Source organism: Narcine bancroftii, chromosome 11 (genome assembly GCF_036971445.1).
Source record: "Narcine bancroftii isolate sNarBan1 chromosome 11, sNarBan1.hap1, whole genome shotgun sequence".
In the NCBI taxonomy this organism is placed as follows: domain Eukaryota; kingdom Metazoa; phylum Chordata; class Chondrichthyes; order Torpediniformes; family Narcinidae; genus Narcine; species Narcine bancroftii.
In genome coordinates, this window is record NC_091479.1 from 28,086,760 (window position 1) to 28,113,158 (window position 26,399).

The 26,399-nt window shown below is 47.3% G+C and overlaps 1 long non-coding RNA gene across 1 annotated transcript; it reads left to right on the top strand.

Annotated features, from left to right (window-relative positions):
- Positions 1 to 18,623: 18,623 nt before the first annotated feature.
- LOC138746344 (uncharacterized) lies at positions 18,624 to 24,426 on the top strand. Its single transcript, XR_011346881.1, has 4 exons — positions 18,624 to 18,727; positions 19,855 to 20,044; positions 20,703 to 20,780; positions 23,921 to 24,426. It is a non-coding gene; the product is annotated as an uncharacterized lncRNA (long non-coding RNA).
- Positions 24,427 to 26,399: the final 1,973 nt, after the last annotated feature.

Genomic DNA, 26,399 nt, shown 5'->3' on the forward strand with positions numbered 1-26,399 from the left:
CTTTAAATAGTCATTTGGCCCAGATGTCTTTTCAGTCCAAGAATACTTTCGGTTACAGGCTGATTTTGAACAATCACGCCAATGATTCTTAAACAAACATCGTTTTTAATTTTCTTTAAACAAAAAAAAAATCAGGATCAAACTTTAACTTATCACTATTAACAGTCTTCCATTACCACCATCTAATTTTAAGTGCAGGTGTATTTAATGTGCATAAAGTTCTTTGACACAACTCCAAGTTCACCGGTGTCTATCAATTCTTATACTGTGCACAGAATTCAACATTTATGAATTTGCACCAAGCTCTGGTGCTTAAAAGTAAATGTGTACCCTCCAGTAAGGCTCTTATTGGTTTCAGAGAGGGATTGCTTGCTCATTGGACACACATAAACTGATTCCCTCTGATCAGCCACTTTGGTGTCTTGCCAAAGAAACTTGACCCATCAGGGTTTTCCAAATGATAACCTCTTCTGCAGGTCACCATAGAGTTCCTTTTGTTTCCCTTTTTTCAAGTGAAACATCATTTCTATCCAGCTATTTCTTCATATGGACAACAAAGTTTTTCAACATGCTGAACTGAGAACTAACACCCCGTCTTCAAAACAAGATGCCAGCTTGCCATCTCTCTCTCTCTCTCTCTCTCTCTCTCTCTCTCTCTCTCTCTCTCTCTCTCTCTCTCTCTCTCTCTCTCTCTCTCTCTCTCTCTCTCTCTCTCTTAGAAAAAGCCTATTTGGTCTCTCCTCTCTGCTTGCAAAACCACATGAACTTCTTAGAACAGCAAACTGGAACCAGCCAGATTACTGCACCAGACCCAAACTTCTGAGTCCATTCATCTGTTCCTTTAAAAGCAATAATCAATTTACACCTGCTTTTGAAATTCTTTAGTAAAACAGTCTCCTTGTTTTGTCTTTGAAAAGGCTCTTGGTGCCTGAATGACTCACTCTCAGCCAAGCTCTTGCATTTTAAATAAGAGCTGTATTGTGAAGTGTATGTGTTTGTTTGTGACCTAAACGACTCCTCCAATCCATCTCTTTCAAAAACATCTCTATATACAATATAAAATATATAATCTGTCACAGGACAGACGCAGCAGAGGAGTTGTGATAAAATCAACGGTGTCCTTGCAAAAATAAAAAGTGGGAAGAGGTATAATCTGGTGAGTAGAATTTGTAATAGTTTGAAACTTGAACCTCTCTCTCTATTTCAGGAGACAATTTACTGTCATGTAATTAAAAAGTGTCATATCACACAAAATTGCTTTTTTCCTGCTGTAAGACAAACAGATTCACCTCTGGCAGAAGTTGACTGAAATACCTCTTGCACCCACCATCCCCTGCCACCCTGAACCCTGGGACAAGTCACTGAGGGTCTGTGGATTCTCTTTCAATGCTCACAGACCATCCAAGTCATTGGCAATGTGAGCTCCAGTTTTGAACCTCTGACATAATTAGGAACCATTTAGCACTCACTCGTATCCCAGGACTGATACCTGACACCCTTTTAGCCAGTTTAGACCCAGTCTCTAGCATTCCACAGCCTGGTGTGAGTTCCTTGACTGCTATGTCCAGAAGCCCACAGCCTGCGTGGGTTCCTCTCTTGAAGTCACCAACAGGAGACTTCTTAGTTACAAATTAACTAAGAGGAGAATCTCACATGTCTAGATGAATGGAAATGGCATTATTACAAATTGAAGCCTTAAATTTGAATATTCAGGTGCCAAATTTGCAAATTCATAGAATATATATTTCTCAAGCTATTTGTAATCTTTTTCCAAAGGAATACAACCTTGAATATTTGCATGTCATCTTGGCATCCCTAAAAATATATGTATATCTTATTTCCAAGTAAGTGCAATACATGTCCTCATCACCGCTAACGTTAATTTAACAAATTTCAATTGATATATTAATAGATTTAATTTGGGCCTTGTTCCTTCAATATTTCCTAATAAAATTAAGGTCAGATTCTGCGGAAAAACATATCCTATAACTTGTTCCATTAATATTGTCATTCTCCTCAAAAAGATCTTGCATTAGGACAAAGATAAGTTGAATGCAAGAAAGTTGCAACACCTTCAACACACCTAAAACATTGATCTGATAATTCTGATTTTATTCTACTCAATTTCACTGGTGTAAGAAGTAACTGTAGAAGAAAAACTAGTTGTGAATTCCTTCCTCACTGCTGCAGTGTGGAACTCTGGTCAATAGTTCCAGACTGCTGAGTTGAAGTGAATTAATACATCTCCCCTGGATCACATAATCTCTATTGCCAAATCATCTTCCTGTAGAGCTTTTCAAATCCAACAGCCTGAGTCACCTGACTCCAGGGGCAGCTTTCAGATAAAATCCTTTCTGACATCTGCTACATGACTGATGTCAAAACAATTATACTGAACTAATTTGTATATTACATTGAGATCCTTATATTGATCTGCCCATATTTGCCAATCAATTACAATATTCAGATCCATTTCCCACCTTTGTCTCAACTTATGAACTCCTCATTTTAAAGTTCCTACTTGTAATAAAGAGGACATCATCAAATAATTGTTTTTAACAATTCCTCTTATAAGGAATTTCTATTTCAGTACAACATAGTTGGTCCTAACTTATCCTTCAAATATGCTCTAAGTTGGAAATAGCAAAAAGATTGTGATGAGGTATACGATATTTATTTCTCAATTGCTCAAATGACATTAATTGACCCCTTTCATAACAATCTTCAACATTTATAATCCCCTTATGAAACCAGCTATCCAGAAATTGATGATCCTTTAAAAAAGATACGAGGATTTTGAATCAAAGCCATTCTGGGTGATGTACATCCACTTACACCAATTTAATCATTTATTTTATTCCATATATTAATCAAATGTTTCAACAATTGTGTATCTTTATCACCAACCATTAATTTTGATTCCCACTTGTACATAAATTCTTTTGCTTTTCCCTCTCCTATTTTATTTGATTCTATTTTAACCCTTTCAAAAAAAGAAGCAAGAAATCTCATTTGAGCTGCTCCATAACAATTTTTAAAATGAGGAAGCTGCAGTCCTCTCAATGCAGAATTTGCATTGGGTTACTTGTAACATGGGATTCAATCGGAAATGGGTTCATGTCACATAAAACCACGATGCAGCATGTTTTCTAAGAATGGGATGCAAGAGGAGGGTTGACTAGGTCTCCAGCAGGATATAGATCACAACATATAGGAGCAGAAGTAGGCCCTTCGAGTCTGTTCCACCATTCTTCCACTCACCCCCACTCCTCAACTTTCTCCCAATAACCCTTGATTCCTTGTCAATCTCTGCCTTAAATACACCCAATGACGTCACGTGGGTTTCACGACCCACTGACACAATCAATTTGTTCCACATTTGTTTTAAATTGACACCCTTTTATCCTGAAATTATGCTCTCCTGTCCTAGAATCCCCTACCATGGGAAACATCTTTGCCATATGTACTCTGTCCAAGCCTTCCAGCATTTGAAATGCCTCTGAGGTCCCCCTTATCCTTCTGTACTCCAACTAGTACAGTCAAAGAGTCGACAATTGTTCCTCATACACTAACCCTTTCATTCCTGATATCATTCCAGTAAATGATCTCTGACCTTCTCCAACACCAGCACATCTTTTCTCAAATACAGCACCCAAAACTCGAATTCTGATTGAATGGAAAGGCAATTCTCCAACGACACAAACACAACAGTTACATGATATTATGTCTTGTTGATATTTACCACTCGGGAAGGTTCTTGTTGGTTTTCAGATAGAGGTGTGTTGTTCAGGCAAGCATTAGTGTTTTTGTGACTCAACGTACCAGCATCTGAAGTCCGTTTTCTCTTCAGAAAAGCTTGATAGCTTAAGCATGGAGCAGAGCTGAGCCACGACTTTGCAGGTATTTAAGGGAGTGTGTGGGCAGGGTTTGTTCTGGACCAACAATCTCACCAAATGACTCTGCTTGAAATCAAGATTCAAACTATTTTGAGGAATACAACAGGAATTGTTCAACAAGAGCCTGGTGTTCCCTGAGGAGTTTTCTTTCAATAGTGGAAATTATTTTTTTTTAAAGCCCGTTAATCTTCCTGATACAGATCTTTCTATTTAACTTTCAGGTTGCTATCTGTTGTTAACTTGGAGGCCTTTAATGGGGTGACTGGGTGGAATCTTTGCTTTAACCAAGCAGTTCTCTTGCAATTTTCCAGCTGTAGGATGCGGTGCAGTTGCTTGCAAGTTTAGCAAGTGGGATGATGATGTGAAACTGCAAGTCACAGCGTCATTTTTGTTTTTGAAAATGCCAAGGTGAAAATTTTAACGTTAGTCTTCTTGGTTTGCTTAAGTTTACAGAGGAGATGTTGGGTCAAGCTGAGAAGACAGAGTTGGATGCCCATTTAGCGAATCAGCTGAGCAAAGCAGAAAGCACAAAACGAGGGGCTGAAAAATTAATGAAGCAAACTGAAGTGCCTTTGAACCCAAACCCAGGTAAAGAAATTAATTTGAGCAGCAATACTTAAGAGATCAAACGATTTGGGCTTTTAGTGGTGTCCTATTTAAATGAACAAAATCTGATTAGAATAGAAGTTTATCTAATGTTTGGAAGTTGCCACAAAAAAATGGAGCATATAAATAAGATGTTGTAATTAAGATAAATGAACAATACAATGAGCCTGGTGTCACAGTATCTGCTTCAGTCTACAGTACATCACCATTAAACCTGGTCCCCACTTTACTCCTGGTGTCAAATTATCTACCTCAACATACTGTAAATCACTGTTAAACTTTCTCCCCCTGTGAACCTGGTGTCACAGTATCTGACACAGTTCATAGTATATCACTGTTAAACCTCACAAATGTGAATCCTACTATAAAATAATGCACCCCTTCTAAGTCTCACAGTATTCTAATCCCCACCTATTTTAAAAATTCCAAAAAAAAGAGAAACATCAATCCCAAAACAAGTTACTCAAGAGTAGTAGCCCCCTAAAAATCTGGGTGTGGTAAAGTCCACAAGTGGCATGTGACTAAAGGACTCATTGTCACCCACCCCCAGTCAGACTTTCACAAAGTACTGAAACAAAAACATTCAACCCAGTGATTCCAGTCCCACTGATTGTTCCGGATCTTCAATATCGAGAAGACTTTGTGTCAATTCAACTTTTTTCCCATTCTTTCCATATTTTCCAATCTTCCCATTTCCATTCCCATTGACCTTTCCCTTTGGTGACAATGGTGACGATCGCCCACTTCCTCATACATCTGGCAATGAATAAGCAAATATTAAAGCATCGTGGTCATTCTCAAAAAACTGAGATTGAAAATTCCCATAAAAATCTTTCAATACTGCCGCATAACGAAAAGCAAATTTATATCCCTTTCGCCACAATACTTCTGAGGCTGAATTAAATTCTCGGTCTCTTCTGATAATTTCTTGACTCAGATCTGCATTAAAAAAAACCCTATTATTTTGAACCATCAGTGGATCCTGATTTTGCCGTGTTTTCTGCACCACCAATCGGAGGATCATCTCTCTGTCTTGATATTTAAAAGAGCGAATCAAAACTGCTCGTGGTAGTTGGCCTGGAAACGGTTTCTTCCTTAACGCTCTGTTTGCTCGATCTAATTCCAGTCCATCTGGAATAAATTACCTGCCCTACACTTCTGGGATCCATTTCTTCAAAACCTACATCGGATCCGAACCTTGCATATCTTCCGGAAGACCTACTATCTTAACATTATTTCTACGACATTGGTATTCTAATGAGCCAAACTTCTTCAATAATTCCTTCTTCTGAATCCCCCAATCTACAAAAGGATCTTCCACTATTTCCATTTTTTCTCTATTATGCTCCATTTGACTCTTGCATTCAAGAAAGCCTCCTCAATCTTTTTAAAATGATCTTGCACAGTATCCACTGATCGTGTCCATCTCGTAACATCACTCTTAACTACATTAATATCTTGCTTCATAAAAGTTATTTCTTCACACACAGTGTTCATTTTAGTTTTCATTTCTGAAAATCCTTGAGTCATCTGATGAGTCATCTGCATTGATATATTTGCCATATCTTCCATGAGCTGAGCAATCCCTTCCCGAATTGGAAACACAGAATCCAGTCCAGGATCCATCACCTCCATTTGAGGCTGACCTTCTTTTGCCGCAGTCCCCAGTTCTTGAAATTCTAATGAAATTGAGCATCTTCTTCCTCCATAGCAATAGGTCCTCTTCCGGTGCTGCTGTGGGTCTGGACACCCGACAACAGTGTGCCGACCTCGTCAGTTCACCGTCGATCAGGCTCCCCCACAGCCCACACCTTCTCCAAAGGTTTGTGGACCCTCAACACACTGTGCATGCCCAGTAGGGCCACCGACTACGCAGTGCGTCTTCTGATGCTACACTGTACCTCTCCTGACCACCAGGCAATGCTGAACGCTTATGTGCCTGTCCTCGCTCAGCTGGCCCGCCCTCACGCCTGTGTTCATGAGTGCACGAGTCAAAACCGCTGAACTCATCGCTGAGCTGGTGCCATCTTGCGATAGCGCAAGTGGTGCCGACGAAATACTTCGCCGGGCAGGAATCCTCTGAGGCTTGGAGACGCCAGTCAACGACTCCGTTGCTTCAAGTTGAACTCGGCCATAATTCTTCAACACTTTTGTAAGGTAATTTCTTCTGGAACTGAGTTTTCGATTTTTTCACATTTGCAGCCATTTTGATCCTCCACTATTCCAAAGTCTATAAACAGTATTTTTAATCACTTTTACAACTTTTAAAATCGAGCATTTAATAGTCTAACTGGGGAAGGGTGGAACCACATGTCCACCCTCTGCACCATCTTGTCACAGTATCTGACACAGTTTATAGTAAATCACTGTTAAACCCTCACATTACTGTGAATGCTGTCTCTCAGTTTCTGCCTCAATCTACCGTTCATCAACATTAAACCTTCTCCCCCTGTTAACTTCGTGTTAAAGTATCAGCCTAAGTTTACCACACATCATCATTAAACCTTCTCCCCATTGGGAGACCGGTTTTACTGTATCTGCCACAGTTTATCGTACATCACTATTATACCTTCTCACTACTGTGAACTCGGTGTTACAGAGCCTGCCACTCTACCGCTCATCACCAGAAAACCTTCTCCTCAATGTGAGCCTGGTGGTACTGTATCTGCCACAGTTTAGTGTACATCATCATTAAAAATTCTCCCCAATATGAAGCTGGTGTCACTTTATTTGCCAAAGGTTATCGTACAACTCTGTTCAACATTTTCCCCACTATGAACCCGGTGTCACAGTAACTGCCTCAGTTTCCCATACAACACCAATAAAGCTTTTTTTCCCCATTCTGAGCCCAGTATCAATGTATCTACGTAGTCTCCTGTCCATCACCATTAACCTCCACCCACAGTGAACCAGATTTCACAGTATCTGCCTCAGTTTATTATACATCATTTTAAAACCTTCTTACTACTGTAAACCTGGAGTCACAGATTCTGCTTTATTCTACCATACTTCTCTGTTAAACCTTCTCAGTACTGTGAACACAGTGTCTCAGTATCTGCCAAGGTCGTCGATTGTACATCTCCGTTAAATATTCTCCCAACTGTGAACCTGGGGTCATAGTGTCTGATACAATTTATCGTACATTACTGTTAAACCCGCCAGATAAGCTCCAGATAACGAAAGAGGACTTCTCGCATCTACAGGAACTGGGGATCATTCATCGCTCTGACAGCCCTGGGGCTCACCGCTCCACCTGGTCCCAAAAGCCTCCGATGGCTGGCACCCCTGCGGAGATTATCGACGGCTTAATGATATGACAGTATCTGACCGTTACCCCATCCCTCACATTCAGGACTTTATGGCCAATCTGCATGATATGAGAGTATTCTCCAAGGTCAATCTGGTGTGCGTGTATCATCAAATCCCATTGCACCCCGAGGACATCCCCAAAACGGCCATCATCACACCCTTCGGTTTGTTCGAATTTTTATGCATGCCTTTCAGGCTCAAGAACACCGCCCAGACATAATGCACCTCATGGATACGGTGCGCAGGGATTTGAATTTTGTGTTCATTTATCTGGATGACATTCTTGTCGCCAGCAGAGACTGAGCACAACACAAGTCTCACCTGCAAACCCTCTTCTCCCGACTGGCTGAATTCAGCCTAATGATCAGCCCGGCCAAATACCAGTTTTGTGCAGAAGAAAATTTGGATGGGATGAAACTAATCCAGAATCCATTGCACAAGATTGGAAAAATTAGATTGAGCGTCTTCAAATACTTGGAAGTTTTGAAGTCAACAGACTTTGGGGTGGCCACATTTGCTCAGTTACACCATTTTTCTGATGTAAGTGAAGGTGGTTTTGATCCTGTCAGTTACTGAGTCCTGTGAAATAACCAAGTGTGAGTAGATGGTGGATTTGTAATGGGAAAAGACAGAGTGGCTCCATTAAAGTCAGTCACCAGACCTTGAATGGAATTGACTGCTGCTATTATGGCGAGCAAAATGGACGCTATGTTAAGAAGAGAATTACAGATGGAGTTAGCAGATCCTGTGTTTTGGACTGATAGAACATCAGTGCTTAAATATATTAATAATGAAATCATGAGGTTTCATCTCTTGGTGACTAACAGAGAGAATGAAAACCTGGACAACAACAAATGGCAGATTTACCACAGGACAGAGTTTCACCTGATGAATTCCCATTTACATCCGTGGAAGTTGATTATTTTGGTCCTTTGCAAGTAAAGTGAGGACGAAGTGTTGAAAAACGATATGGAGTTATTTTCACTTGTTTGACTATGAGAGCAATTCATATTGAAGTAGCGTCATTGCTTGATACAGACTCTTTTATTAATGTTCTTTGGCGTTTTATTCCTAGACGTGGTCAAGTCAAAAAATTATGTTCTGATAATGGATCTAACTTTACAGGAGCTCAACTAGAATTATGAAAAGTTATTCAAAATTGGAATCAACATCAAATTCCTGATACATTACTTCAGAAAGAAGTTAATTGGATATTTAATCCACCCATAGTTATGGGTGTGGTACGGGTAAGGGTTAGTTGGTTGTGGAGAACGTTTACAAAGGTCTGTACTGGGCAGTACTGGGCAGCAATACTTAATGTTGTAATGGATGCGGAAGCTCTGGGAAGGGGTAAGGGAGGGACTGGCCAGGAAGTCTGCAGATGCTGGGGCCGAGGGCAATGCACAAACATGCTGGGGAAACTCATGGATAGTTTTGTGAGGAGCAGGTCCTGCATCACGAGTCAAATTGAGTATTTCGAGGAGGTGTCAAAGGAAATAGATGAAGGTCAAGGTCTGTATGTGCTGCACGTGGATTTTAGTAAGGTGCTTGACAAGGTCGTCACGGTAGCCTCATTCAGAACGTCGGGAGGCATGGGATCCATGGAGCCTTGGCTGTGTGGATTCAGAATTGGCTTGTCTGCAGTAAACAGAGGGTAGTAGTAGATGGAACAGTGACTAGTGGCTCTCCAAAGGGATCTGCTCTGGGACCCCTGCTCTTTGTGATTTTTATGAATGATGATGGGAGTGGAAGGGTGGGTACGTCAAGGGATGACACAGAGGTAGAGATGTTGTAGACAGTGCAGAAGGTTGTCAGAGGTCATCCAGTTTGCAGAGAAGTGACAGATGGAGTTCAATCCTGTAAATACAGATGTACTTAAACAAGCAACTGGTACAGGTTTATTTCCAGAGTCATTTTCAAGGGCATGAATAACAGTTTTTCCAAAGAAGGTTGGAGACCCATTAAAAGTAGCTTCATATAGACCAATATCTTTATTGAATGCGGATTACAAGATCATGAGCGCAGAGCACTTGGTTAATGGCAGGATTAAGAACAGTGTGCAGGACAGAGAAATATTTAGATCCTGCTCCATAAATCGCTCAAGGTTGCTGTGCAAATTGAGAGGGAGTTTAAGATGCTGTATTGTGTGCTAGCCTTCAGGAGTCAGGGATTGAGTTCAAGAACTGAGAGGTAACGTTGCAGATGTATAAAATTCTAGTCAAACCACACTTGGAATATTGTGTGCATTCCTGGGGCGAGAATACCAGTGGACGTCTAAATAAGGTGAGATGAGGGAACTTTAGACAAGATGTGAGGGGGATATTTTGTTGACACAGAATGTAGTGGGTGGCTGGAATGCATTGCCAGGGGTAGTAGTGGAGGCTGGTCCAAAAAAGTCATGAAAAAGATTTTAATTTCGGGACAGGAATAAAAGAAAAACAGAAGGTACTGGTGGAGGGAGGGAAGAGTAATATTGTTATGGGGTAGGTTCAGATGGGTCAGCTGAAGGGACTCGACTGATCCATCCATGATTTGTCCAGCATCTTGCTGCCATGTCGTGGTGAACCAGGGTGTTGCCTGATGGAGACACGGTACTCTGAGATCTGCAGATATAGATTGTGGTTTTCTCCATAACACACTTCCTCAGGTAAAGCAGAGGAAGGGAAAGGCCCTAGTGTGCAGAGGTAGGGAGGGGGTTGATGGGGGAAGAGTTGGGGCCCTCCAAAGTCTTCGTGATCAGGCCTCGGAGACGGCATCTCTATCACTCGTATTTCTCTTCCCAGGAGAAGGAGCGATCTCAGAGACAAGACACGATTCCAGAAGAACATTGCATCCCAGCTGAACAGAGGACGGACAACATCATGATGGCCTGAACCCCTCCCCTTCTCCCTCTGGCCCTGCCAACTCCATTCCCCACTTTTTCCATATACCTTCACCCATTTCCCCCACCCATTTCTCCCCTACCTCTCCTCCATTCCAACCCCCTCCCACTCACCTTCCCTTTCACCTACCCTCACACCTATGCCCTAAACTCAGCCCTCCTCCCTTCACCTCCCCTTTCCCTCTCCTTTGCCCCTCCCCTTCACCTCCTACCCTTCACCTCCTCCCCTTCCCCTCCTTCCCTTCCCCTCCCCTTCCTACCCCTAACTTAGGGGAAGGAGGGATAGGGGAAGGGGGTAGGAGAAAGGAGGTAGTGAGAGGGTAGGGGTAGGTAATGGGGTAGTGGAAGGGGTTGCAGGTATGGGGTAGGATTAGGGGAAGGGGGTAGGTGTAGAGGATAGGGGTAGGGTTTAGGTTAGGGTTGGGGAAGGTGGGTAGAATTAAGATATGGGTCATGGACGGGTAGAGGTACAGTTAGGTTTTGGGTTAGGAGACGTGGGCTCGGGTTAGGTCGAGGTTTAGGGTTAGGTTTAGAGTTTGGGGAAGTGGGCTTGTTTTAGGTTTAGGGGAAGGAGTAGGAGGTAGAGGTGGGGTGTGAGTTGGGGTTTGGGGAAGGTGGGTAGGATTAGGGTTGGGTTTAGGGGACAGCGTAGGGATAGGGTTAGGGGACAGAGTGGAAATAAGAGTTAGGGTTGGGGACGTGGTGTAGTGTTTAAAGGTATCGGTAGTGTTAACGTTAAGGATAGAGTTTGTTAGGGGTTAGGGTTAGGTTGGGGAGGGGAGCGGGGGAGGCCAGCAGGGCACGGGAAATGGGGAAGTGATGGGGGAGGGGAATGGGCATGGGAATGAGGAGGGGTACGGTGTAAAAATGGGAGGTGAATGGAGGAAGGCATCGCTACCCCCTCCCCTCCCCACGCCTACCCCCACATTATCCCTGCCTCCTCTCCTCCTTCCAGAGGAAGCCGGGCCTCATACCAGCCAGAACCTCCCTGTAATTTCAGAGCCTCCGTTTCAGGAAGTGCCTTCGACGCTTGCCGTTGGACAGACATCTTGTATCTTGATTCATTCTATACCGTTGATATTAAATTTAAAAATGGTTTGGTCTTTTTAAGCTTGAACTCAAAAGGCTCGTCCAGATAGACAACACAGAAACAGGACCTTCGGCCCAACTCTCCTGCTGGCTGTGCTGTTGTAATCAGTCCATATTCCTCTCCACCTTTTCATTCTTAGCTCCCATCCAGCTCATGTTGCCTTGTCAATCTCACGGTCTGTGGGAAGAAGCTATTTCCCTCCCTCCATATCGCCTTCCTGATGGCAGGGGGACAAAGATGCTCTTTGCTGGATATCTGGGAGTCTATTTACAGAGCTCATCCCTGCAAAAAATTCAGGGGTCCCTTGCCTTGAGGTTCCACCCATGTTGCCTCTCCCTCAGCACTCTCTCGTCAGAACACAACTGCACCTTCCTTCCCCTCCTCTCCCAGGTCTCAGTATCCCCCTGACAATTCCAGTCAGCTGCCGTGTCTACACCCTGCCCCATCTGCTATCGAATGCCCTGCATCCTCCTTCCCCGTTGGTTTCCTCCTGTTATCAGGCATCAGAATGGACCCCACCCTGTTGAAACTACCCATATTCTCACTGATCTCTCTGCACCACTGCCCTCCATCCAGGGGTCTTGGTTGTCTTGTGGTGATGGTGGAGAACAAAGTACCAACTCAAGGAGATGGGGAGCAGTAAGGAGACCCCCAGTTCCAGGAGACATGGAGAACCACAGAGATGCCCAACTCTATCAATCCGGTAGAACCTGGTCATCAGGTGCAAGGAGCTCTCGGGTACTGCTGCACGTGAGGCAGGTGTGGCCCATCCCCACACCTCCACCCTGTCAATTCCCAAAACACATTTCCTATTCATGTGGGGGTCCAAAATGTATAGAGTCTGGAGGACCATGTACGTCGTCAATCAATGGGGGCATAACCCTAACCAGCATGGCTATTGTGTTTGGCTGTGCTTGGAAACAAAGTGCAAGGGCACCAAAAGCCGCTATGTGCTGAAGTTCTACCTGGCTCAGGTGTTGCGAAAGATTGGTCTGGCCCTGATGCCACACAATGTCCTAGTCAGCAGGACTTTGCCCCATCACCTTCATGGGAATGGTTGCATAGACAAACACTATTGACCACAGGGCCATCAGGCAGTGGTCAGCATGGAATTCCTGCTGACACAGAGACTAGGACTTGATGAGATACTGCGGGGTGGTACCCTGAGCAGAGCATCCAGAGACAGACATCCAGAACTGCTGGAAGACCAGAAACTCAGTGAAAGATGCCCTTTGGTCTGCCTGAAACCCAGATAAGAGAAGCAAACACGAGAAGCCCAAAGCAAAGGGAGGAAGGTTTAGGGGCAATATCAGGGGTACTTGTTTTTACACAGAGTTGTGGGTGCCAGGAATGTCTTGCCAGGAGTGGTGATGAAGGCTAAAATATTAGCGGCATTTAAGGGCTTCTTGGACACATGAATGAAGGAAACATAGAAGATAGGAGCAGGAGTAGGTCATTCGACCCTTCGAGCCTGCTCCGCCATTCAACGAGATCATGGCTGATCTTAAAGTTCAGTACCCCGTCCCCGCCTTCTCTCCGTAACCTTTAATATCCTTATACTGAAGAAATAGATCTAATTCCCTCTTAAATATATTTAATGAACCTGCCTCCACTGCCCTCTGTGGCAATGAATTCCACAGATTCACCACCCTCTGGGTAAAGAAATTCCTCCTCATCTCGGTCCTAAATGGTTTGCTTATTATCCTCAAACCATGGCCCTGGGTTCTTGATTTTCCCACCATTGGAAACATCCCACCTCCATCCATTCTGTCCAGCCCTGCCAGAATTTTATATGTCTCTATGAGATTCCCTCTCAATCTTCTAAACTCCAGTGAGAACAATCCCAATTTGCGCAATCTTTCCTCATAAGTCATTCCTGCCATTCCAGGTATCAGCCTGGTGAATCCCCTCTGCACTCTCTCCATTGCAAGAATGGAGGGTTATGAAGGAGGAAGGGTCTAGTTTTTATTTTGCTTGGAATTGATAGGTCAGCACAACATCGAGGTCCGAAGGGCATAACTGTTCGACGTTAACCTGCTGGTCTTTTAGCACATGGAGATGTGGGAGAGGGAACGCTGCCCACCGGCCTATTCCAGGTTGCTGAGAGATGCACTGAGGCTTGGCGCAGCCAACACGAGGGCGCTGTGGGGAAGGACTCTAATCCTCCGGGTCTTAAGGGGCAGAGACTAAGGGGAACCCCTTCAACCACAGAGTGCAGGGAGTCAAAGTGGTGGAATGATGTTAAACAGAGAACATGAACAGTGAAGGGAATATAGACATGCAACACGAGGATGAGAAAAGACATGGAACAGTTGTCCTCTTGGTCAATAATTTTAGAATAAAGTTAATTTTGGGGTGAAAAAGAGAAAAGCCCGAACTCAGTCAACTTTGTTTCATGAGATACATTGTCCAATCCAGGAAAGCTCCTCTGTACCCGTTCAAATTTAACCCGAGGAAACTGTATTCATGGTGGAAACCTCTGCAAACACACAACTGGACCTACGCACAGAGGGACAAATGATACACGTGCAGTCCCTCCCAAAAAAGAAATAAATTCTGTTGTATCAATAGCAGAGTCTTGGAGTCTTTGTCTGAGCCGGTCATCCATCATTCTCCATCCTCACTGCTCGCAGGAAGAATCTGTTTCTGGGCCTGGTGCTACTGGCTCCGATATTCCTCGACCCCTTTCCCGACGAGAAGAGCTGCCAAATGCTGTGGGCAGGTGGAAAGGATTCTCGACGACGTTGACAATGAACCCGGTTTATCCCATTGATATTTGGGGTGGGTGGGTTGGGGGGAGAGAGTCCCCATGATCCTATCTGCCACTCGTGGTCCTGCTGATCATTTAAAAAAAATATTTATATACTTAAAACCACAACAAATTCACACAATTAATAATAATGCTCATCTAATGTGTGGCATCTATAAAAGAAAGAATAAAGAAACCACCTCCCACCTTCATCCCCAATATCCTAACCTCTCCCCTTCTCGCCTCAACAGAGGTGTCTGTTACTTTAAAGTTTCATTGAATAAACGGAGGCCTTCAGGTGAAAGGGAGTGTCAGGGTTTCATGTAAATATCCACACCCACCCTTGGTAAATATGGGCTCCATATTCTTCTGACATATCGAGTTGGAGTGGCCTGTTAACCGAGACACGAGCCACTACACTAGAGAGCCGACAAACACGCTGACAGCGCAGACCCCGTTGGGGCCAATGCCCTTCATCCCAGGGGATGACCCACATGGTGGGAATCAATGAGCAACGGGAGGATCGCCTTCCAACCCGAGGCTGGAGCTGCCTGTTCAAGCAACTTATCTTCCACTTCCACTTCTTGGGTGCATGTCATTCTTTCCAGACTTCGCGGGAGCGCGCCTGCTACAGTGGTGACCTCAGCAGGACCCAGCCCTTCAGTTGGATGTGAAGATCACGGTCCAGGCGGCTCTTCAGATGGTTTGGTTGAAGCTGTCAACGTTCTGGATGTCGCAGCCACACGTGGGGTTCAAACAGGCCAAGGACCAGTTCCACCTCCAAGAGATCACCGCTGATGACATCCATTACTCCTCCATGATGTTCTTGCTCATCAGGACATGGCAGCAAGGCTCATCGACTTCCGACATCAGCCTCCCGAGCAAGGCAAATAGGATGCCCTCAAGGAGCTCTTTACCCGCACCTTCAGGCCATGCCTTTATCCTCCACCTCATTCTGTTCCTGCTCTCACTGTCGCATGGCCCAGACAGTCATCCCAACATGACTCCCTTCATGCTATTTCTTTTCAGCTCTCACCAAACGCCCTGGACCCACTTTTCAGGAACTCTTCCCTCTTCCTCCCTATGTCATTGGTATCTCCATGTACCGCAACCTCTGGCCCACTTTAGGATGTCTTGGACACCAGCAGCAACACCCCAGACACTGGCACCAGGGAGGCACCACCTGGAAAAGGTCCAGGTTCCTAGTCCAACAGTCTTTTTCCTGAGCATCCAGGCAGCAGAGAAATATCAATGGTTGCTCAAAGCAAAATCCTCATTGCGGTGCCCACCAACAAGTTGAGGCACAAAGGTTTGTGGGTCTTTTGGGTTACTGGTGCCAACATATTCCCCATTTCACCCTGCCCCTCCATCTACTGTACAATGTTGCCCAGAAAAAAAAACTCTCCGCTTCATTGATGACCTGAACAACAAATGGCTTCTTTAATGGCAAAACACGCTGTTGAACACCACTGCCACTGACCACAAATATCCCCAAACCCTCAAAACTGGAAGACACTTTGAATGACTTGTCTCTGCCATGAAGACAATGGCCTAGTGGAGCCTCGAGCAAAAGAGGCAAGGTCGCCGAGTCCCACACAGCTTCTTGTTCAATTCCCTCCTGGAAGGTGCCTCCCGCGACTCCCCATCTGAGTGTCAGATGGTCGCCTGCTCACCACAGAGAACCAGATGGCAGCAGAGACAGTCACACTCCAGCCACACCTCCCTAACATGTGATGGGTTAAATCTGCGGATGCCACTCACAGCGGACCGAAGAAGTGGTACATGGCAGACCGCACAGAGGCCGGGCCCGAAGGGCTGAGCCACTTGCAAGAACAAATCATGTCCTGCCCGAAAGTGACAGCCTCCCACCTGAATGACCCCGAGAAGAGCTTGGCACCATGGCCTGGGGCAAACCGTTCAACACCCTCGATGCTGGACAGCAGAGAAAAAGCTTGGTTTACTGACGGCTCCGGCTGATGGAGGTGCAAAAAACAACGGTGTAAAGTTGGAGCGCTCCAGCCCACCACAGATAAAGTATTGACACAAGAGGGTGAGGAGGAGGGGAGAGCCAACTGTCCAAGCTGGCAGCTGTGGCACTGATCCGAAAAGGGACAACCAGGCGGGCCCAGGAGCCTCTTTTCCGATCAGTGCAACAGGATTTCTGGGCTGTGCCAAACAGCACGTCAGTGTGGATGGGTCGGCGGCAGGAGACAGGGAGGCAGATGCATGGCTGCCTGCTCTGAGGACAACAGCACTGGCAGATCTTCTGAGAGGTGGAACAACAAAAGAATAGTCAGGGTCCACCATGTGGATGGACACTCCTCCAGGAAAACCGCTGAAGCTGACGCAATGCCACTGTGGAGTGAGCTGCTCAAATATGCTCTGCCACTATTTTCCCCAAGCAGAAAGACCCTGAAGCCTTGGCAGCATTGGTGCATCATAAATGTGGGCATATGGGTGCACTATGATGGACAGAGGATCTTGGGGTCTCATGATGTTGCAAGAACTGTGATGGCCAAATGCCCTATTTGTCAGCAATTAAAACCAAGGGCCGCATTCGCTGGGGTTCGGGAGCTGGCCAAGTCTGATAAATTGACCATATCAGGCCTCTCCCCTGCCAAAATAAAAAGTGATATGTTCTCACGATGGTCAGCACATACTCAGATGTCCTGCCAGCGGGCCGACCAAGCACCATTTTAGCGTGCTCCATATGTGGAATACCCTATCGGATAACGTCCGACCAGCAATGGGTGGTGATGCCAAGTATTTGGGGCCACCTGCATATCCCCTACCACCCACAGGCATCCAAGATCAATGAGTGAATGAATAACCTGTTCAAGGTATCATATGTGACAAGTTGATTGTCAAGTCTTCTATCCACGAGTGGTTGCAAGTGTATCGATTAATCCGGCGAGTTTGTGTCTGTGTGTGTCTTTTACTCCTCATGCGACTTCACTACATGTGTCAATAAAAGACAACTGTGTTCAAATTCGCCACCCTTGGGAACCTTCGAATCAGTTTCACACACATAATAATTGGTGCAGTGAGCAGGGTCCTTCGAGTTCCGACTGAACACAGCTGCAGTGGAGATGCTTTGGAATTGGGGCAGGAAATCGAGTGCAGGCAGGGAGAACAAGATCTGCGGGTGGACTGACGAGAGTGCAGGGTTGGGGAGCTTGGCAAGCATGCTGGCGGACCACGGCAAACTGGTAGACTGGTCCAAGCTCCTGGATCCACATCTTGAGAAAATAGGTCACCACGTGTGGTCCCACTTCAAGAAGTCGGGGTTCCCAAAATCAAAGGGGAATCAGAGGGTGCCTTTTGGCTGCCAGTGTTTCTCCTGAGAAACCAATGTGAGATCATAGAAAGGAAAGATTTGGAGAGGGCCCAGGAAAATAAGGAGATAAAGGTGGTCCAGCAGCGCTGCTGTGCACTGCAGGAGGCAGCGCAGACTCCCCCAACCTGAGCCACTGATGTCGAGATGAGAGGGACAGAGGTAGCCAACAGGCATGCCAATCAAGGTCTGACTCCTCCCCCACACTCCCAGTGAGTGAGTTTGTACTGGCCATGGAGCGATTAGCCGAGGCCATTTGCCAGGATTCAGGCATTAAAGGTTTCAGAACAGGCCAGGAAGAGCATGAAATCAATTTATTTGCAGAAGTTGTTCTGATATATCTGACAGACCCGACACACTCATTGCCCAAGTTGTGCTCCACCCTGGAGTACTATGGGGAGATCTTTGGGTATAAGTTCTTTTGGGATATGTGCAAAATCATGTCACTTAGGAAGAGGGATTAGAGCCAATGTCAAGAAAATAGTCAACAAATGTGGCGGCAAAATGGGATCAAATATCTAGGAGTTAGAATAGATAACAACGAGTAATTTAGACCAGCTGAATTATTCTCCCCTTGCTTGGGGAAATTGAGGAGGATTTAAATGGTTGGATGTCCCTGCCCATTACACTAGTGGTGTTACAGAGAGGGGAGGTGTCACAGAGGGGGGAGATGATGACACAGAGGGGGTGATGATGTCACTGCATGGGGCAGCCATAGCTGAGTCGTGCCATGGCACAGCAACAAAAGAAAGATGTCTCTCCTGGAAGGGGATTCTGGCCCACGTGTCGGAGTAGGACGCTGTCTCATCCCAGGGACCCTCTGATCAACAGGGTTGTGTTTGGAAGCACCCTGCACCCATGGGTGAGATAAAGAGCCTGTTACAGGCTCCCCGACTGGGACAGAGACTCCTCTGGCACCATCCTTTACCCAGTGTGGGCAGAGAGAATGGAGGCTACATTTAATCCCCTCTCCCCATCCTGAGTGCAGGGCACTTTATGAGGCAGCTGGAGCGGACTGGGGGGGGAGAACAATGGCATGTGAGGGGATAAAGGAATGGGGTCTGTAGGACAGGAGGGGAGAACAAAGGAACGGGGTAGCACCACAGGCTAATGTCAAGGGAGATTGGATCAGAGATAGGGGACATAGGGATGAGCTGGGGGGATGGGGTGCGAGGGGACGGAAAGCACTGGGGAAACCATGGGGGTGGTGTTGGGTGGGGGATGAGAGTGTGGTAGAGGATTCGGGGCAGGGGAGAGTGTGAGGTGTCTGAGGGAGAAGAGAAGTTGCGAGGGGGATGGAAGGCAGACCTTTCAACAGAAATGGGACAGAGCTCCCCCTCCACCTGGAATGGGATCTGTCCACTGAGAGACAGGACCGCTCCTCCACCCGCCACCCCCCCCCCCCGTGGTTACAAGATCCCTTCCACCCTTGCATACACCCCCACACCCCCCCAACCGGGATAGGATTCTTTCCCCCATTGGACCTGGATCAAGGTGCTAGAAAGTGTTTCTGCTGCGGCGGACCCAGCAGAGTTGAGCGGTGAAGCGTGGGGCTCTCTCCGCACCACCTGCTCCCTCAGGCGACGAGATCTCGCTTGCATCATGGAAGATCACGGTGTTGCTGAGCTTCTGGGAATGTGGAGGGCTTCTGCTAAACCCGTGGTAGGGTTCAGAGTGGTTCATCTCCCCGGGACGTGCTGAAGGTCAAGATGACCCGATCCTCTCATGGAGGGAGGGTTGTAGACAAAGTGAACGGCTGCAGAACTGGCCTCAGTCTGAGGAGAGTGATCATAGAAGGACCTGGGGTGGCAATATTTCTACTGAGAGAAGCTGGAACGAACCACCAGAGGATCAATTCTGACATTTAGGTGACCCTTGGAAGGGAGTTAGAGGGAGGGGTAGAGACTAACTTGGACAGCAAGGCTGGGTTGGGATAAATGACCTGTTGTGTACCCTCTGGGTGTGTAAATGCTGCTGCTTCTGCCCCAGAGGACATGGCAATAAGGTCACAACAGAGGTGGCCACACCGTGTCATGGACCCAACGTCCCCAAGGTGGTGTCCTGCACAGATGTTAAAATCATCGACAATGGATCTTTCGGTGTGGTGTACCAGGCAAGGCTGGTGGACTCCGGAGAGCTGATTGCCATCAAGAAGATCTTGCAAGACAAGAGATTCAAGGTGAGGGGGAGGAGCAGTTGTGTGGAAATGAAAAACCCTGATATTTAAATTTAGGGTCTACAGCACGTTCACAGGCCCTTGCGACACATCAGCCCGTTTCACACAATTACACCCAATTGAAAAAACACCCCAAACACATTTTTGAAGGGTGGGTGGAAAGAGGAGCATCTGACAGAGACCAAAGCAGCCATGGGGTTTGGAAACAGAGAAAGTCACACAAACCCACAACAGCAGCCCCCCTCCCCACACACAACCCCCCACCCCACACACACACACACACTCACACACACACACACACACACACACACACACACACACACACACACACACACACACACACACACACACACACACACACACACTCACCTGGCAAATATCAAAGATTTTCTGCAAATTCATTGTTTAGTAGAAGCTGGGAAAACAATCATAAAAACTGAAATGATACTTCATTGAACCCCCTGACGAGTCCCCACTCCAGCGACACGAAAAGTCCCCCCCACTGACTCTCGAAAAGTCCCCCACTTCGGCCTCCCTTGGAGTTCCCCACCTCTGACCTCTTGACAAATCTCCTCCCCGCCTCCCCCCTCAACTTGGACAAGTTGCCCCTCAGGGCCCCGACCCATCGCCCAGCCTTGCTGATGTTCTTCTCTCGCCATAGAACCGCACACTGCAGATCGTGCGAAAGTTGGATCACACCATCATTGTCCCTCTTCTCAACTTCTCCTCTGTAGTCAAGGTAAGATCCACCTGCACCCACCCCACCCTCACTCTGATGCATATCATTTGCTGCTACCTTCCCCATTCCTTCAATCGATCTGTCTCGCTGCAGCCTCTCTGTTGCCTCCATCCTGCCCCTCTGACCAGTGCTGACTCTTTGACGTTGGCTGCCCTGCTCCTCACCCATTAACTCATGACCTCTTGCCATTTCAACTCCAGACAGCAGCAGCCAAGACCACAAGACAAGGTTGCCAAATTCGGCCACTCAGCCCCTCCAGTCTGTTTCCCCAATTCATTTCACGAATGTACTTTCCCCCATAACTCACTTTTGGCACCTTTTGGTGCGCTTCCAAATCAACGCCTGCTCTGAATCGTCCCAACAACTCAGCCTCCACATGTTCGACCCCAGCCAACACCCGGCTGCAAACATTTCTCATCTCGAAACGTCAATGGTTTTTCTCCCCCGGTGAATCCTTGCCTCACGAGGGAGGGCGGTCAGAGCTGCACATTTTGTGCAGTCTCACCAGAAGCCGAATGATGGGGTAGCGGACGGGTCCTCTACGGCCTGTTGACGCTCTGCTCGCTGAGCCGTTGGATTCATGCCATGTTGTGTTGAGCAGTGGGGGCATCAGGCCTACAGAGAGCAGGAGGGGCTGGCACTCCTGTTGGGAGAGGCACGGGGTTTTGGAGGGTAAATCCAGCTGACATGTTTGTATTGTGTCCAAGAGGAAGAGCAGGTTTATTTGAATCTGGGTCTGGACTATGTTCCCAAGACGGTTCACTGCATGGTCCAGCACTTCAACAAGGCCAAGCAGCCCATTCCCATGATCTACATCAAAGTGGTTGTGGGTCTGGGTGGTCAAGTTGTCCACTGGGGCAAGCTTGGATGGTGGGGTTGGAGGATATGAAGGAGTTTACTGGCTGAGTCTCGCTGGGGACTGGATATCGATGAAGGGTGCATGAGGGTCTCAATGGGTATTGGTGAGGAGAGAAAGGGTAGTGAGGGGAGAGGGGTGGAGAGGATGATGAGGATGGATGTTGATTGGCAGGGAGGGGCCGTTCACCCACCTCCCCTTACCCTCAGGATATAGACCCGGCCAGTGTGGAGGCAGAGTGGGTCATGTTATATCGTTGTGTTGCCAGATGTTCATGTACCAGCTGTAGCAGAGCATGGCCTACTTCCATCCTCAGGGGGTTTTCCATTGAGACATCAAGCCCCAGAAGATGCTGGTAGATCCTGAGATGGCCTTCTTATTGCTCCTTTATTTCGGCAGGTAGATCCACCCATGTCTGTCCGTTCACCACCTCAATGCGGTCCTGATACCTCTCCACAACACGGCCTTGTCCCCTCCCCACCAGCTCTCACCCCTCCCCCACCAGCTCTCTCCCCTCCTCCCTCTCCCAACTTGCCCCTTCCACAGCTTAATAACTTATTCTAAATAAGATTGTGGGGGCCTTAGATGGAATGAACAGCCAGAAACCTTTCCTAAAGTGTCAGGTGCAAATCTCAGAGAGCATCCGCTTCAGGTGAGGGGAGATTTTTTTTTATGCAGAGAGTTGTGAGAGCTTTGAATGCGTCACCGGAGAAAGTGGTAGCGGTTGGTAGAATAGGTACATATAAAAGTCTCTGAGACGAGCATGTGGATGTAAGGGAACAGAATTTTTACATGATAGAGGAATTTGGGGATATGGCGAGAAGGCAGGGTAGGTCGAGTTTGGTCATAAATTAGATCAGCCATGATCGTATTGAATGGCGGAGCAGGCTCGATAGGCCATTTTTGTCCTATTCCTGTTCCCACTTCCTATGTTCCTATGGGTGTGGTACAGGTAAAGGTTGTGGAGAACATTTACAAAGGTCAGTACAGCCCTTTATGGGCTAAAGGGCCTGTACTGGGCAGCAATGATTGATGTTCTAATGGATGCGGAAGCTCTGGGAAGGGGTAAGGGAGGGACTCGCCAGGAAGTCTGCAGATTCTGGGGCCGAGGGCAATGCCCAAACATGCTGGGGAAACTCATGGATAGTTTTGTGAGGAGCAGGTCCTGCTTCACGAGTCAAATTGAGTTTTTAGAGGAGGTGTCAAAGGAGATAGATGAAGGTCAAGGTCTGTATGTGCTGCACGAGGATTTTAGTAAGGTGCTTGACAAGATCCCCACGGAGGCCTCATTCAGAATGTCTGGAGGCATGGGATCCATGGAGCCTTGGCTGCGTGGATTCAGAATTGGCTTGTCTGCAGTAAACAGAGGGTAGTAGTAGATGGAACAATGACTAGTGGCGCTCCAAAGGGATCTGCTCTGGGACCCCTGCTCTTTGTGATTTTTATGAATGATGATGGGAGTGGAAGGGTGGGTACGTCAGGGGATCACACAGAGGTAGAGATGTTGTAGACAGTGTAGAAGGTTGTCATAGGTCATCCAGTTTGCAGAGAAGTGACAGATGGAGTTCAATCCTGTAAATCAGATGTACTTAAATAAGCAACTGGTCCAGGTTTATTTCCAGAGTAATTTTCAAGGGCACGAATAACAGTTATTCCAAAGAAGGTTGGAGACCCATTAAAAGTAGCTTCATATATACCAATATCTTTACTGAATGTGGATTACAAGAATGTGAGGGCAGAGCACTTGGTTAATGGCAGGATTATGAACAGTGTGCAGGACTGAGAAATATTTAGATCCTGCTCCATAAATCACTCAAGGTTGCTGTGCAAATTGAGAGGGAGTTTAAGATGGTGTATTGTGTGCTGGCCTTCAGGAGTCAGGGGACTGAGTTCAAAAACCGAGAGGTATCGTTGCAGATGTATAAAATTCTCGTCAGACCACACTTGGAATATTGTGTGCATTCCTGGGGCGAGAATACCAGAGGACGTCTAAATAAGGTGAGCTGAGGGAAATTTAGGCAAGACGTGAGGGGTACATTTTATTCACACAGAATGTAGTGGGTGGCTGGAATGCATTGTCGGGGTAGTAGCGGAGGCTTGTCCAAAAAAGGCATGAAAAGGATTTTAATATGGACAGGAATTCAAGAAAAATGGAGAGTACTGGTGTGAGGGAGGGGAGGGTTCAGGGGTAGGGGGGATGATGGGGGAAGTGTTGGGACCCTCCAAAGTCATTGTGTTCAGGCCTCAGAGACAGTATCTCTATCACTCGTATTTCTCTTCCCAGGAGAAGGAGCGATCTCAGAGACAAGACACGAGTCCAGAAGAACCTCGCATCCCAGCTGAACAGAGGACGGACAACATCATGATGGCCTGAACCCCTCCCCGTCGTATCCCTCTGGCCCTGCCAACCCCATTCCCTGCCTCTTCCATGTCCCTTCACCCACTTCCCCTCTTCTCCTCTACCCCTCCTCCATCCCAACCCCCTCCCGCTCATCTTCCCCTTCCCCTGCCCTCACACCTATGCCCTAACCCCAGCCCTCCACTCTTCACCTCCCTCTTCCCCTCCGCCCTTCCCTTCCCCTTTCCCCCTCCCCTTCCCCTCCCCCATCCCCTCCCCTAACCCTCCCCCTTCCCCTCCCTTTCTCCTCCTCCCCTTCTCCTCCCCCTTCCCTTTCCCCTTCCTACCCCTAACCTAGGGGAAGGAGGGGGAGGGGAAGGGGGTAGGAGAAAGGGGGTAGTGGAAGGGGGTAAGGGTAGGGGTTGTGGTAAGGGGTAGGGTAGGGGGTAGTGGTAGGGGGTGCGGGGATGGGGAAGGGGTAGGAGGTAGGGTTAGGGGAAGTGGGTAGGTTGTAAGGGATAGGGTAGGGATAGTGGTAGGGGGTGCGGGTATGGGGAAGGGGTATGGTTAGGGGAAGGGGGTAGGTTGTAAGGGATAGGGTAGGGGGTAGTTGTAGGGGGTGTGGGTATGGGGAAGGTGTAGGAGGTATGGTTAGGGGAAGGGGATAGTTGTAGGGGGTGCGGGTATGGGGAAGGGGTAGGAGGTAGGTTTAGGGGAAGGAGGTAGGTTGTAAGGGATAGGGATAGGGTTTAGTTTAGGGTTGGGGAAGTTGGGTAGAGTTAGGGTTAGTATTAGGAGACATGGGGTAGGGCTATATCTTGGTTTATGGTTAGGTCTATAGTTCGGGGAAGTGGGCTTGTGTTAGGTATAGGGGAAGGGGGTAGGAGCAGGGGGGTAGAGGAGGAGTGAGGTTTGGGGTTAGGGGATGGTGGGTAGCATTAGGATTGGGGTTAGGGGGTGGCATAGGCGTAGGAATAAAGTTAGGGTTAGTGGACGGGGTGGGGGTAGAGTTAGGGGACGTGGAGTGGTGGTAGGGGGTATCGGTAGTGTTAAGGTTAGGTTTAGGATTTTGTTAGGGGTTAGGGTTAGGAGTAGGAGGAAGGGAAGGGGGAGGGGAATGGGGGAGGCGAGCGGGGGACGGGAACTGGGGACTGGAAGGGGGAGGGGATGTGGGAGGGGAACGGGCAGTGGAAAGGGGAGGGGAACGGGGTAGAGGAAAGGGGAGGTGAACGGTGGACGGTATCCCTAGCCCCTCCCCTCCCCCTCCCTTCCCCCGCATTTCCCCTGCCTCTCCTATCCTCCTTCCAGAAGAAACTGGGCCTCTTTCCGTCCAGAACCTCCCTGTGGTTTCAGAGCCTCCGTTTCAGGAAGTGCCTTCGACGCTTGCTGCTGGACAGACATCTTGTCTCTTGATTCATTCTGTACCATTGATATTAAATTTAAAAATGATTGGGTTTTTTAAAGCTTGAACTCAAAAGCTGGTCCAGATAGAGAAAACATAAACAGGCCCTTCAGCCCCTCTCTCCTGCTAGCTGAGCTGTTGTAATCAGTCCATATTCCTCTTACCCTTTTCATTCTTAGCTCCCATCCAGCTCATGTTGCCTTGTTAATCTCATGGCCTGTGGGAAGATGCTATTTCCCTCCCTGGCTGCTCTGCTTTTATTCCTCCATATCTCCTTCCTGATGGCAGGGCGACAAAGATGCTCTGTGCTGGATATCTATGAGTCTATTTACAGAGCCCATCCCTGCAATCAATCAGGGGACCGTTGCCTTGAGGTGGCACCCATGTTGCCTCTCCCTCAGCACTCTCAGAACACTACTGCACCCTCCTTCCCCTCCTTTCCCAGGTCTCAGTAACCCGCTGACAATTCCAGTCAGCTGCCATGTCTATACCCTGCCCCACCTAAAGCGATGGATCGACCAGCGCCTTCTCCCCTGAAGAGTTCGAGGAATCCACGCTCTTGCAATGTCCTGCTATCGAATGCCCTGCATCCTCCTTCCCACTTGGTTCCTCCTGTTATCAGGCGCCTGGATGGACCCCACCCTGTTGAAACTACCCGTGTTCTCACTGATCTCTCTGCGCCTCTGCCCTCCATCCAGGGGTCTTGGATTTCTTGTGGGGGTGGTGGAGAACAAAGCACCAACTTAAGGAGATGGGGAGCAGTACAAAGACCCCCAGGTCCAGGAGACAGGGAGAACCACACAGATACCCATCTCTGTCATTCGGGTTAAACCTGATTATCAGGTGCAATGTGCAAGGAACTTTCGGTCCTGCTGCACGTGGGCCAGGTTTGGCCCATCCCCACACCACCACCCTGTCAATTCCCAAAACAAATTTCCTATTCATGTGGGGGTCCAAAATGGATAGAGTCTGGAGAAGGACCGTGTACATCATCAATCAATGGGGACAAGGGTGTAACCAGCA